At 33.0% G+C, this 15,924-nt stretch overlaps 1 pseudogene; it reads right to left on the bottom strand.

Annotated features, from left to right (window-relative positions):
* The window catches only part of LOC143390066 (axin interactor, dorsalization-associated protein-like), a 35,951-nt pseudogene that overhangs the window by 14,428 nt on the left and 5,599 nt on the right, over positions 1 to 15,924 (bottom strand).

Below are 15,924 nucleotides of genomic sequence, written 5' to 3'. Positions count from 1 at the left end.
GGATGTAGCTAGGTGCTAGAGTACCCCCAACTTCAATCCCCAGTACTACAAACAAACAAGAAACAAATTATAAAAAAGAAATCTTAAAATGTTTCCAAAACTGCTTGAGAGTGATAGAATATTAACAAGCCTTAAAACTATTGAAAAACAGCTAGGAGAACTACCAGATAACATTGAATGGTATTTTCCTTTCCTTTCAACATAAGTACATGACTGGATGAGGGACTCTGGCTCTGACTGTTTGGCTCAGTCTGAGAATTTGAGACTTTGAGAGGAAGGAAGTCCTCAGAGAGCCAGAGTCTAACTGCACACTTTGGTGGTATTTACTGATTAACCCTAGATATATTCTGAAATTCTGTGAAATAAGGATGCCTTAATATTCATGGAACAGCAATGAATATTTTGTTGCAGTGTTCAACTTCCTATATGCATGGGTAAGAAAAAAACTGCACTTTAGCTGAAAATGAAATCCATATTTGCTTAACTCTCAAGTTCAACTCAGGATTGAATATTTATGCAGGAAAGAAACAAGTACAGGTTTGATATTAAAGAAGTAAGATTCACTCTTCATTTTGAGTTTCAAAAAAACATTTTTTGTACATATCTAAGACTATATAAAAGATGAATAACAAATACAAATCTAGAATAATGTTGAAATTGCTAGGCTTATGTTTAGGTCACTCAGAAATGTTTTTTAAAATTTTGTCTAAAATTGTGTCATGGCTATTTGTGCATGTGGTACTAGGAAACGAATGTAGGGCTTCACACAAGTGAGGCAAGCACCCTACCACTGAGCTACATCCATAGTTCTTTCTATTTTGAGACAAATTCTCTCTAAGTTGTCCCCACAGGTCTCAAACTTGCAATCCTCCTGCCTCAATTTCTCAAGTAGCTAGGATTATAAGCATGTAATCCTGGCCAGCTATTTTTTTTTTTTAATTTCTATTACTTTGGTTTATCATTTAGAAGCTTTAATATTCAACATGATAAATAAATTTTCAGGTAATAAATGATAAGTTATAAATTTATATCCTCTATTTAAATGAAATCTACTGAGATTACCTTAAGAAAATTAAACTACTATTTGGACTTAAGCCAGTTAGTGTTTAAAGCAGTACACAAAAGTTACTGTTTGTCTTATGAGAATTGAAGGCTTTGAAAATGATATTAATGTCAAAGAAAGGTTTAACAATTTTTATTCTTTTCAAGAAATGTTGGATAAAAATCCATTTTTAATTTTAAAAGGGAATAAACTACTTTTGGTCATACCATATTTATATATTATACTTCATCTCATTAGCTTAACAGTAGTAGTGTTTAGCATGTGTGTTTGTCAAAACTCATAAAGCTGCACACTAAAAAAGATGCCTTTTATATATGTAAGGGACACCTTAATAAATCTTTTTTTAAAAAGAGCACAATAAGCTAGATGCTATGGCACAAGCCTGGAATCCAGGTGACTTGGGAGGCTGAGGCAGGAGGATCCCAAGTTTAAGACTAATCTCAGCAACTCAGTGAGGCCCTCAGCAACTAAGTGAAATCCTATCTCAAAATAAAAAATAAAAAGGGCTGAGGATGTGGTTCACTGGTAAAGTAACCCTGTGTTAAATCCTCAGTACCAAAAAAAAGTACAACAAACATACAATTATATAAATTACATAAAATAAACGTAATAAAAATGTTAGTGAGCTTTCTGTATCTCTGAAATAAAATACCAAAATGCTATATCAGAATACAAAAATCTGATTACTTTGGGCTTAATCTTTCATAGCAAATAGACTTAATTTACAGAGTTTCTTTTCAACTCAGCAACTTGAACCCCATAAAGACCTTAATCTGTCCATTTCATGACTTATATCATCTGCTTCAAGTATCTTGTTTGCTACAGAAGTATAGCTAGTGAACAAATAACCAAACCAGAAATTTATAGAACTGGAATCTATTTCAATTATAGCATGTGGTTTGAAAAGGAAATAAAAAATACAGAAAAATTTTAGCAAATTTATTTACCTCATCATCTCAGCAATCTTGAAATTTCCTACAAATATGACAAGTAAAATATAGCTCTTTCTTCATAAGGATAAGCAGATTGGAAATACTTACCTTGTACCAAAGAAACACTAACAATAACATTTTATAGTGACTGTAATTTTTCCAATAATCCTATGGTGTAGGACATTAGCACCATTTAGAGGTGATAATGAAAATACAGTAGCCACCACTACACCAGCAAATGAAAAGTATCATGCCAAATGCTTTGTATGTGGTGCCTTAATTTTCACTGTAACCCTACAAATTAGGCATTGTCAACATCTCCTTTTATAAAGAATTAAGTACAGTCACTTAACTACTGATTGGCAGATGTTAGACTCAAAAGCGCAGGTATCTTTTTTGTCTAAGCCTATACTGTTTATATTTCAAACGTCTTCTACCAAAGAGTATTTAAATTACTGGAATCTGACTTTAATTATGAAGTTTTCTGGATGATAAGTATATTATATTTAATTATACCATAAAGCATAGAGTCTTTTAAAAAATGCATCACAATAGTACAGTGTTATTTCTACACTTCCAAAAATGAACTAGTTCATCAGAAGTAAAAACTGTGCACTGTATAAGAACAGAAGAAAGTATAGAAGTGGAAGAGTCAAAAAATTTACTCAGGGTGCTTGACTAGGGTATTTTACAACCTTGTCAAGATCTTCCACAAATAAAAAGGACTTGCTATGTATTCTTTATTTCCCTGTTAAGGGCAACTGTTTAGTATCTGTTCCTCCAGGTCCAGGTTTCACAATCATATATGATTATTTAAAGAACAGCTAGATATATAAAGAAAATAAATAACATAGCAAACAGTTACTCTAGAAAGCCTTCTTACAATGTTGGTCCATGGCTAGCATCTGGGAACCTGGATTTCAGCAGGATTCCCATCGTGCCCTGTTAAGAAGATCACTGTGCCTAAACGGACGATGCACACAATATGGTTTGTGCTGAACACTTGCTTTCTTCCTGGAGTCTGTAGTTTTGGTTAATGCTAACCCCAATAAGTGTCTTGTGCACTGAATCTCTACAGTGCTTCCCCAATAGACAATATTTTTCATTTCACAGGTGTGAAAGAATGTTGAGAGACTCGAGTACATATTTGACTCTGCTGGGAGAGGACTCTTAGAAGTTTGGTTTCCTCTGGAATTTGTCTGTGTGCCTTTACCCTTTGCTGATTTTGTTCTTGTGTTTTCTTGTTGTAATGACTCAGAATACAACTGTGAGTACAGCTATATGCTGAGTCCTGTGGGTCTTCCTAGCCAATCACTAAACATGGGATGTTTTGAGGATCCCTGACACAAATAGTAAGATACTTTCACAATAAACCGATAGCTACCGCTAACAGAATGGCCGTGATAATTTGCTTAAGATTGGCAAACTTGGAGATGTTTTACCTGCCACTAACAAGTACAAAAGTAAGTTACAAACACCTGACCTTGAATTATATAATGTACATTTTTTGTACCCACCAGGCACTCTAGCAGGAAAAGAATCAGGAGACCCTGCTCCAGCACCACCTTATTCTTCATCTTCTTCAAATTCTAAATGCTCTTCCTCACCAGGGGCTAAAATTCTCCCATATAAAAAAGGACAGAAAAATTAGTGAGCTACTCCACTTAATACACCAGCTAACCCTCAAAGCCACTAACTTCCCAGATAAGATGCTAATTATTAGGTTAATGTTGATATAAATGTCAATGTCAATCATTTCATTGCTACCAATGGTATCAGTCATATCACCAATCCAAATTTGATAGGGAAAAAAATCCAGAAATATTTAAAAAACAGGCATAAAATAGATAATAAAATCAGAAGACAAAATATGGATGCTTATTTATTTACCTTAATGGGACAGGCTGAACACCAAATGGAAATTCTTTATTAGATGTGAGAATATTCTTTAGGACTAGAATAAAGACATAGACAAACATTAGTCTTATATCTTATATCTTAGTCCTACATGTTATGTAAGTCTTATATATTAGTTAGTCTTATATGTTATATCTTAAATTGATACTTTTAATCGTATTTTATAGTGTATTAACCACACATTAATATATGTATTTTAAATTCCGAGCTTCACTATCATTTCAAGACTATGCAATTGACTACTGAGTATCTTAGCAAAATAAAAATGTCCATAGTGGACTGCAGGTACCAGTATTTTCAGAGTACTGTAAGATCTCCAAGGAAAGTCTCAGAGCCCTGATAGAAAATGAACCATAAAATAGTTCTCCAATGTACAAGGTCCTAGGTGATATGGGGTGAAAGAGAATACCTCTTCTCCTGAAGTATTTTAATTAAAAGATTGATACTGAAGATGACTAATTAAAGAGAAATAGATAATCACATCTTATTCTTTATCCTAAGTAGATTTCCCTCAATACTTATCACACTGGTAAGGTTTGTAGCAAAAAGGTTATAATTCTAATATTCCTTTTATGATGAAATTTATTATATATGTGTACACACATATATACATGCATATATATGTGTGTGTGTGTGTGTGTGTGTGTGTGTGTGTGTATTTACACATGTGTACACACACACACACACACACACACACACAGCAGACTCTCTCCTCAGGGAAGTCATCAAACAACATAATGCTATCACCTCTTGTGTCCTGGTTGATTACTTTCTGGAATGTAAGCCTACAGACAGATGTTATACAATTCTATCTGTATCTGGAAAAGTATTTTATGAAATTTATTGTTTCATTTCCCAATTTATGGGTTCCTAGTGACTACCTGCAATTATTTCAAGGTGAATATTTAGGATTATTAATTGGGCAACCCATGATTTTTACTCTAATTACTCAGACTTTAATTTTGGAGTCTTGCAGATTTGAGTTAAAAGGAGTATGGCCTATTGGATTCCTAAATAAGGAAATTCAAAAAGAACAGGTTGTAATTACATAACTTATTCCAATAGGAGTCAATCATCCAGTGAAAAAGAAGTTGGAAACTTGTATCTAGATTCTCATTACTCACTCTTAATTCTCTCTCCCTTTAGCTCTTCCTCATCCTTTATCTCTTTCTTCTTCTCAACAAATGCATACCGAGTACTCACAATGTTCCAATCACTGCTTTAGGTGTTAAAGATACACAGTAATCAAGAACTCATATTTGGACCTTAGACTTTACTAAGGAAAAGTAGACAATAAATATGCCAATAAATAAACTAGATAATGTAAGATGTGATTAGTGGTATGAAGGATACAAACAGGATGCTGTGTAAAAGCAGAGAGAACTTGTAGAGTAGCTAAGGTAGACAGGGTGCCTTTCGAAACTAAACTGTAAGAAGACATTTGAGCCAAGACCTGAGATGAGAGGAATCATCCACAAGTGGCTCTAGCATAAGGGCTTCCCAGGTATTAGAGAACAGGCTGGAGCAATAACAAAGGTTCCAAGTAGGAAAGAGTTTGCCTTATTCAAGGCATAGAAAGGACTGTGAGAACTTAAGTCTGACAAGCAAAGGGGAAGCAGCAGGAGATCAAAGTAGAAGGTTTAAATCAAAACCTAGCCCTACAATTACAACAATAACTTGAACATTTACATAAATACTCTAATCTCCCCAGTTCTAAAATGAGAATGCTACTTCCTTTACAGGCTATTGAGAGAATTACAGCCTAAATAAATGTATACAAAATGGCAAGGGAAAATCTAAAATGGACATTCACTCTCTCCATGACCTTTTTGATCTAGTTGACTAGAATCCTAATATTTCTTATCTTACTAAGAAGTACTGTTTATTTTTTAATACAAGAACATCTTTTCTATACTTCTGCATGATCATTGTTACTAAACTATTAAATCAACTCAATATTAATAAGTAGTATTAATAAATATTGATCACTTACACAACAATGGAATAGATACCCAAGAATGGGGAGCAGGTAACAAAAAGATCATGTCTCACTTATATCAGAAACAAAAACACAGAAAAGATCATATTGTAATAAGAGTTTAATAAAATGGGCAAAAAAATCAACCATTAAAAATGTATATAACAATAATTTTTAAAAGTTGATCCTGTGATGGTGGCATGTGTCTGTAATCCTAGGTACCAAAAGCCTGAGACAGGAGGACTAGAAGTTCATCTGCCTAAGCAACGTAGGGAGACCCTGTCTCAAAATAAAAATAAAACAATAAAAGAGCTGGGGTTGTATTTCAGTGGTAGAGTGCTTGCCTTGCACATGTGGCACTGGGTTCGATCCTTAGCACTACATGAAATAAATAAATAAAATAAAGGTATTGTGTCCATCTACAACTAAAAAAGTTTTAAAAAATAAAAAGGACTGGAAATACAGCTCAGTGGTAGAGCACCCCTGGGTTCAATCCCCAGTACATCAAAAACAAACAAAAAAGTTGAAAAATATCTTGGTTATTAAGAATATCTTGGCTGAGTGTGGTAGTGCACACCTGTAATCCCAGAGGCTTAGGAGGATTAAGAATTCAAAGCCAGCCTCAGCAAAAGTGAGGCATAAGCAACTCAGTGAGACCCTGTCTCTAAATAAAATACAAAATAGGGCTGGGGATGTGGCTCAGTGGTTATCTTGCATTTGTATTGTAACAGAATAATTAAATAGTATTTTCTTTTCTTTAGTATCAAAGCTCTGAAGAGGAAGTATTTGCTTTAGAATAATAGCTTTGTTATATTATTTTTACAAGTTAAAGTATTATCAAACATTTAATTTATGTGAATAGCTTTAGAACTAAAAAAACAAATTATATTTTACTTTCTATAACTGTAGTATAGGTTTACATTTTCAACAACTATGGAATAACAGCTTCTATTGTTCTTTTAAAATAGCTTAAACTTTACATAGAGTTTTCTTTCTACCAATACTAGCAATGATGTCTTAGGAGGATCTGAAGAGGAGCTTGAATTTTACAAAAGATATTATCATAAGTATGAAGCATGTCATGGGTTGGAGATTCATGGGCTGATTTGGTAGGACTTACACACTTTGGATCACTACATGGCAGACATCTGATGCTACTCCACCATGGAAAATTCAGCACTCCCAGCCTTTCTCTTGGAGGATGGACCTACCAACCTCCTGAAGCTAACCCTCAAAAGATGACACACAGGCAAATATCAAAATGCATTCTGCTTTTGTGACTGACGTGTTTCATTTTTGTGGTAGGAAAAATGGGCAGCTGCCTCAATTTTGAAAGGGTATTTTTTAAATTATAGAAAAAGATTCCTTCAAAACATTCAAATCTATTTAACTCAACACAATCTTGCCAAGTTCATACTACACTTAAAGCATTCAATAGGCACTGGGGTGGGGGAAGAGTCCATTCATAATCTCTTTGAGCACTGAAACAAATACAAGTGAAAAATAACACATGTGAGAGTCTGACAATGGATAGTTAAAATGATCCTATACAGGAGAGGAGGCAGAGTTTAATTATGCCTCTATAGAGACAGCAGAGAAAGCTTTCAGGGAGAGGTGGGATTCTGTGAAGCCTTGAAGGGTGGCTTAATAGAAGGGAATTTTGCAGGGTGGTGGTGGGGAGATATGCTTGAGTAAGCAGCAGTACATTACTGCAATTACATAAGAAAAAATGGCTCAGACTTTCACAATCATAGTTTTAGTATTTTCAGACAGAATTTAAAAGATTTCAAAATGTTGAAGTAAAGAATACATCAGCCTAATAAACCAGCCAAGAGCTAGGGATGTAGCTCAGTGGCAGAGCATTTGCCTTATATGGGCAATGCCCTGGGTTTGATCCCCAGCACCACACACACACGCACAAAATTAAATTTTAAAAAAACTTTTTTTTTAAAAGAAAGGAAACCAGCTAAGTTCAACATATTAAAAGTTAGAATTCACTATTTTTCCTTAGAAGAGGCTTAATTTTTTAAAAAGCAAGCTTGAATAAGTATACTTAATCTGAAATATTACTAAATACCAATTTGTAGAAATTTTTTAATTCCAACTCAATAATTAACTCACAACAAGTGCCCTGCTTGGATAAATTCCAAATTACAGAGTCTACCCTACTGAAATACTCGTTTATGTTTCTTTCAGAAGCAACAGCAAATTAAAATCATCTAAAAGGATAACTATCAAGAAGGGAAAAGTACAAATGAAAAACATTATAAAAAATATAATAAAGTGAATCTCCAAAATTCTCTTTCCATTTCTACTCCAAATCTTTTTTAAAAAGCCGAAAAAGTAATAGATTTTAACCTGATCTTCGACTAATACATGGATCAATAATTTCTTAGGAATTTGAACTGGAGAGCTGTACTTAGGAATGATGTAGTACAGCACCACTACAGGTATTAATAACAGCATAGTGAAAGAACCGGTCCAGGTGACCCTAAAACTCATTCCTGGGATTTACAAGCTAATGTCGGTGTTGTCCTTAGCAAAATGAAACTGAGAGGATTCGAGTGCTTAGCATATAGATGCTATTCTAAAAAAAAAAAAGGCAATTAATGAAAGATCTTGTGAGGCAATAGAAGTACTTGAGCATGCTCAGAGGAAGAGATAATAAATATATGAAATAAACATCCACAGTCTTTACAGCCACTCTGTGTATCTATAAGATTCTTAAATTTTGTTTGGAAACAAACTAATAGGAAATAGTGACTGAATAAGAAGCCAAAATCCTAATTATTTTTATCATAAAAAACTGAGGGCTGGTGACGTATTTTACTGGTAAAGCACTTGTCTAACATGCCCAAAGCCCTTGGTTCAATCCCCAGCATCATCTCTCTCTCTCTCTCTCTCTCTCTCTCTCTCTCTCTCTCTCTCTCTATCTCTCTCTCTCTCTCTCTCTCTCACACACACACACACACACACACACACACATATGCACACACTCACACACAAACATAATTTTCAGTAGAACCACTCTATAAACAACTGTTGCAACATTTTATTTAAAGCCATCAATGTGTTTTTCTCAAAATAATCTTATATGTAGCCAGTCATAAAAGATTATATATCATATGAGTCCATTTAAATAAAATGTCTTCAATAGGACAATTTATAGACAGAAATCAAACTAATGGTTTCCTCGGGCTGGGAATTGGAAGGGATTTTAGGGGGATGGCAAGAAGTGAATGACTGCTCATGGGAATAGGGTTTCTTCTTGTGGTGATGAAAATGTCCTAAAATTGATTGTGGTGATGTCTGCATAACTCTTCCAATTTACTAAAAAATTGAATATGATATGGTAAATTGGTGAACTGTGCTTTATATAAATTATATCTCAATCATATACAAAGTATTTATTAATGCTTTTGAAAAATAAAGTTTTAGGTACAAAAAAACCCAAAAAATTGTGAGAAATATTACATTGATTAGTATCCTTATATACATTGGATATAGGCATAAGAACTATTTCTGAATATAAGTGTGTCTCTTATAACATCTCCAACTCTTATGATCTATGGCTGGAGATGTAGCTCAGTGGTAAAATGCTTGCCTAGCATGTGTGAGGTCATGGGTTTGATCCCCAGAACCACAAAGAAAAAAAAACTTTATGATCTGGATTACATAAAGTAACCCAAACTATTAAAATGACAGAGTTCATCAGAATTCTTGCCATATTCAGAAGGATGGTGTTCTGAAGAAATGAAATATGATCATCTAAAACTGTGGAAAAGCCACCAGAATCACAACAAATCTGTTACGCATTCCTTTGTTGTTGTCTGTTGTTGTTAACTTCTCTTTTCCAACCCAAACAACAGAAAATCAGATACCCTTCAGTATACTCTGAGAATCCTTTTTCTACCCTGGATTTGCAATACAATCACATTTCAGCTATCTCAATAATATATGTCTTTGTTAGAATTGCTATGAATGAATTAGATATTGGCAGTTTGTGGAATTTATAGGAACATTCTATTTAGTTCTTTTTTGGCAGGGGATACTGGGACTGAACTCAGGGGCACTTGACCACTGAGCCACATCCCCAGCCCTATTTCATATTTTATTTAGAGACAGGGTCTCACTAAGTTGCTTAGTGCCTTGCTTTGCTAGGGCTGGCTTTGAATTTGATATCCTTCTGCCTCAGCCTCCCGAGCGGCTAGGATTACAGGCATGCGCCACTGTGCAAGGCCCTCTTTAGTTCTTAAATTAATTTTTTACCTCTTACTCAAAGCATGTTTACATTAAAAGGATTGCACTAGTGTGAACTGAGATAGACTGACAAATGTTCTGAGATCTAGACCCTGCTCAGTTACTGGGGATTTAAATGAAACAGGGCAAACAAATCATTTCATTTCTTTCCTCAATAGAGAATGTGACCACAAGTCTGAGACTCCTTTTTGTTTGAAAATGCTTTGATTTTATGATTCCCTACTTAAAAATCTTACTTAGTTGGATAAATAAAATCTACTATTCCCTAGTCACATAAATGCACTGAGATGTGCAATCTTATCTCAATAAAAAAAAGAGTACAGGAGCTGGGTTATAGTTCTGTTTGTAGAGCATTTGCCTTGCATGTGTGAGGCACTGGATTTGATCCTCAACACCACATAAAAACAAATAAATAAAACAAAGATATTGTATCTGTTTACAACTAAAAAAATTTTTTAAAAAGGCTACATTAACTTACATTCATTCAGTTATTCACACTGTGCCTTTGCCCATACTGCAAGATGAAATCCAAATGGTAATTAAAAATGCAAATATTGTAGGAGTTTAAAAGCACCAAAAAATAAGAGAAATAAATCCAATCACTTTCTGTGCTAAACAATCTTAATATTCACAACAGATAAAACTCTTTCTAAAGGAATATCACTAAAAATATAAAACAAAACTTACTTGGTTCTAGCTTCTTCAGGTCCTCCAGTTTAAATTCTTCCTGGGACTGTGTGGACTAAATTTAAAATATGCATGTTATATCTTTTCATTACAAAGATTTCACTACACCCTATGTCTTTTAAGTGGCAAGAATCAAATATTAAAATAAATATATTTCTTGCTTTAAAGGTAGAAAATGAAAAGTTCCAAACTGATTTTTGGAATATTCAAGCTAATAGAAACAGAAAAAATTAAAATCATATCTTTTATTTCTACAGTGTACAAAGTATGAACTAAATCATTTAAGTGTGAGTTCAACTGATCAATTCCAATTGTTATAAAACCCTTCTGAGATAATATTGCTTTGGGCATGAATGTCTAATATCTTATTAGAGCAATTTAGAATAATTCATTAAAAAAATCCATTTACCTGTAAAGCTGCACTTCGCAATTCCAAGCATGTTGCAATTTTGCCTATGGTTTTCTGTAGGGAAAAAATGCTATACATCCCAAGATAATTTTAACTGTCAGTTACTAAAATCAAGAATTTTTATTTATAAGAGATCTATAGGGACTGGGATTTTAGCTCAGTGGTTGAAAACTTGCCTCACATGTGTGAGGCACTGGGCTCGATCATCAGTACTACATTAAAAAAAAATAAAACAAAGATATAGTGTCCATCTACAATTTAAAAAAATTACAAAAGAGATCTATACTTCTTTAAATAAATTATTATTCCTTTTCTAGCACCTTGCAGATTTTAGAGAAGAAAATCTGAAGACAAAAGGCTGAGAAGTGGGAGAGAGATGAGTATATATTCTCCTCTAAACTAATATGCCATAACCAATTCTAAATCAAGTTTGGTTTGGTGATAGGTCTAGATATGATTTAAAGGGCAACAAAGATAGCCATTATGGAAAGCAGTGTGGAGGTTCCTCAAAAGATTAAAAATTGAACTACGATATGATCCAACAATTTCACTCCAGGATATATGGCCAAAGGAAAGGAAATCAGTAAGCTGCAGAGACACCTGCACTCCCATACTCATAGCAGCACTATTCCTATTAGCCATGAAATGGAAACCTAAGAGTCCATCAACTGATAAGTGGATAAAAAAATGTTATATATACACAATGGAATACTATTCAGTCATAAAAATAAAGAAATCCTATCCTTTGCAACAACATGATGGAACAAGATCATTATATTAATGAAGTAAGCCAGGCACAGAGACAAGACCCAAAAAATCTTATTCATGTGGAATACAAAAAAGTTGATTTCATAGAAGTTGAAAGTAGAATAGTAGTTACCAGGGGTTGGAGCCAGTAGGGGTGGGTGGAGGGATAAATAAATGCATCCTACATTTCAAAAGAAAAATTTGAAAGTTTTTAAACATAAGAAATGATAAGTGAGTAGAAAATGTTAACTGGATTTAAATATCACACAATATATACATGTATCAAAACATGTTACCCCATTTATATGTACTATCTTTGTTATCTGTAAGTTAAAATATTGACTTTATTTGTTTTAAAAATAGCTCTTTTTTAGTTGTAGATGGACATAATACCTTTATTTTATTAATTTGTTTTTATGTGGTGCTGAGGATTGAACCCAGTGCCTCACACATGCTGGGCAAGCAAGCACTCTACCATTGAGCTACAACTCTAGCCCCCAAATACTAACTTTAAAAAAGAAAACAGAAAATTAAAAAGGGGGAGGGCAATGAAAAGGGATTTTTTACATCTTCCCTTCCAATCATCTTCTCATAAAGCCTGAAATTTACTAAAAGATATCTGAAAGATAGCACAATGGTCTAATTTAATTCTGATTAAAGCTCAATTCTGACTTGTTTAAAAACGTAGGCAATATTAACAAAATCAGTATTTGTGATGAATGGTGCAGATTTTACAGTATACCTGTTTTATAAAATAAGCTATAAAACAGATGTGATAGGGCACAGTCCTTGCTTTTAATATGCTCATGTTCTATTATGTGTGATAAAACATATACAAAATCACTATATTAAAAAGAGAGACACTCAATCTATAAGCTTCAGCAAAATAAGTTCCTTTTATGTCCTAAAGGAAAAGAACAAGATCTATATTAGGAATCCAGTCCCAAAGACTAGGGAGGATTTCCAAATCAAAGAGTTTGGAAAATTGTCATGGTTCAATTACTTAAAATCCCCAACTGAAAGCAGAGGGATAGGTTTGAAAAGTAAAGTGAAGTAGGGCATAGTCATTCTGAAAATGGACCTTCCACAAACTCCTTGCTGAGGAATCTAGGATTTCTTTAACAATAAGTTACACAGAAGTGTGTTTTTATTGTTCTTTTTTTTAACAGACATGCCCTTAAGAACACTGTTGTGAGCTGGGCATAGTTATGTGTACCATCTACTGGGAAGGCTAAGGCAGGAGCCTAAAAGTTTAAGGCCTGTGTGGGCAACACGGTGAGATTCTTTCTAAAAAAACAAACAAAAAACCCCTTGGCTATTGTGATACAGGTATGCAATGTATACATAATTTAAAGGAAAGGGGAAAAACTGAAGGAAAAATCATTTAAGTTATTTCAAACTGTCTAAACAATATTCAGAATAAGAATATGAATAGCTAAGGTGGAAATGAAAAGGGGAGATTCATGAGATTCATAAAAGAAATTATCAGGGCAGGCAGCTGAACAATGACACTGAGACTTCTAGGTCCTTCCAAAAAAGATATTTTTGAAATGTCTTTAGGAATAAATCTAGATCATAAAAGCAAAGAACTGTGTACATCATTTACAATGCTTACAAAATGACATATTTTGGAAAAAAACTGACACATTTTTCTGAACGCATTTTATGTATGACTTACAAAATGTTTAGTAAATTGGGGATTTGGTGATTTTGTGTTTGGTTAATGTTCTTTGAAAGGTAAAAGAGGAGTAAAGGGAAGTAACAGTATTGTCCTGGCCCCTGGTGCTTAGGCTAGTGGACACTCTTCAATTACTGTATCTTCAACAAACAGCTAGGATAGCAACTCACAAAAAAAAAAAAAACTATTATTGAGCAAGATATGCCTCTCAGACACACAAGTAATAATATTTAATTATCTCCATAATCTTTTAAAAATTTCAATATAAAAGCTTAGAAAATATGCAATTTTAATCTGAAAAGAGATTACATTTGAAAATTATATTTATACATAGTTTGAAAAATACTCAGGTTTATTCATCCTCTTAAATAGCTATGTATAGAAACCAGCAGTAAGCAATCTTTTCTACATAAAGTCTAATATCCCCAATCATTGTTGTTCAAATATACCACTCAACTCCAGCAAAACTAGTAAATAATTAAGTATAAATATAATAATCAAATAATTTATTAATAACAAATACTGTTAATTATTAACCACTTATTAACAACTAATGAACACTTTCTGACAGGCTCTCCTAAGTGATTTATAAACATTAATTTAATTAACCCTCCCCACAACTCAGAGTTAGCTATGATCATTTTACAGGTGTGAAAACTGAAGTATGAACAGGTTAAGTAATTTGTCCCAGTCATCAATGCCTTCTATATAACACACAAGATATTCAATAAAACCACACACTTCAATCAATTCCATTTAGCTATATTCTTTACTATATTCTTTCAAAACTGATTTTATAAAAGAATTTTGCTTGTATTGAGATGTATCAATGAGATAATCTTCAAAATAGTGGTTAGCTTTTTTTCCTTCTTGACTTTAAAATCCATTTTATTTCACACTTCAAAGATTTAAGATAAAAATGTTGTACCTGAACAATAAGAAACCACTAACAAACTATTCTCACTTAAACATTTCTTCAAGTTAAGCAAAGGCAATAGCTTTTTATACAGAAATGTACTGAACTATGGTAAAATACCAACAGGCCTTATTCATAACTATTTTAAGGGACCACACCCAGCTTCAATATTAAAAAAGAAGTGAAACACTATTATTTCAGCTGTGGCAATAACTTTTAAAACATGTAGATTTTATTGATGTCAAAATCAAGTGCTTGCTACTGAAACAGTGTCACCTTCCTTAAAATGAACAGTTCAGAAAAATGATAAAGAAGCACAAGTTCACATATTCCAGAGTATAAGTATTGACTACTTTAATTAATGTACATTAAACCAAGCACTGAAGTGATGTTTGATTTTTAGAAAGACTTAAATCACTAGCATTTTATTCAAATTAATTGCTCATACCTAATATCATAAGAAACAGAAAACAGTATCATTTTTAGAGTATTATCTACTTTAGTTTGTCATTGCTAAGAAAATTGAGAGCCCTAAAGATCAGTTAAAGGAAAACATGGAATAAAAATGGACAATTAATGAGCTAAATTAATTTTGCTAAAATGTATTCAATTTATATAATGAATAAAATCAGTTTGAAAATAAACATAATTCAGTACAGTCTTTCTTAATCCAGACTTAACTTTTAAATATTTAAGCAGCCACTCATCTTCCATCTAGCTGTTGGAGGAGAGATAACACTGGGGTAGAGAAAAAGTGGAAGTAGAAAGGTGGAATCGATAAAACATAAAACAAGTATATAGTGCTGTGATTCTCATTACCACCAAGTTTGACTCAAAACAGGGAAAAACTTTCTAAGTGTCATGAGACAGGATGTTCTATTTTGTCCAGAATCTTACATGAGAAAATCTACTACACCAAAGTAGGGAATTTCATGAAATGAAAGCTTTTGGCAGCTTTTTGTTGGCCACTAAACCCAGTTGTTATAATGACAAAACTATTGAAAACTGAAATGAAAGCTAAGGGAACTAATCGTGAGGGAGGATCAAATAAGAATCATAAACTCTTGTTTTAACTAGAAATCTTTGAGAATATTAAAAATAGGAAATAAATGTGAAGTTTTTATTCTATCACCAATTAATTTGGTTTAGACAGATTAGTAGTTCTGCTTTAGAATTCTTTAGATATAAAATAAACATTGGAAAAATATGTTATTCTCTTAAAAATTAGGATTTATTTTAATAAAACATTTATTCATCAAATATATTTGAGAGCTCACTGTGAACTAGACAGCAAAAAGTTTCATAAAGAAAGCACTTTAGTAATAAGATTGGTTTTT

The sequence above is a fragment of the Callospermophilus lateralis genome, unplaced genomic scaffold (assembly GCF_048772815.1).
Source record: "Callospermophilus lateralis isolate mCalLat2 unplaced genomic scaffold, mCalLat2.hap1 Scaffold_89, whole genome shotgun sequence".
NCBI lineage: Eukaryota > Metazoa > Chordata > Mammalia > Rodentia > Sciuridae > Callospermophilus > Callospermophilus lateralis.
Note: the sequence above shows the minus strand (reverse complement) of the source record. Positions and strands in the feature narration are given on the sequence as shown.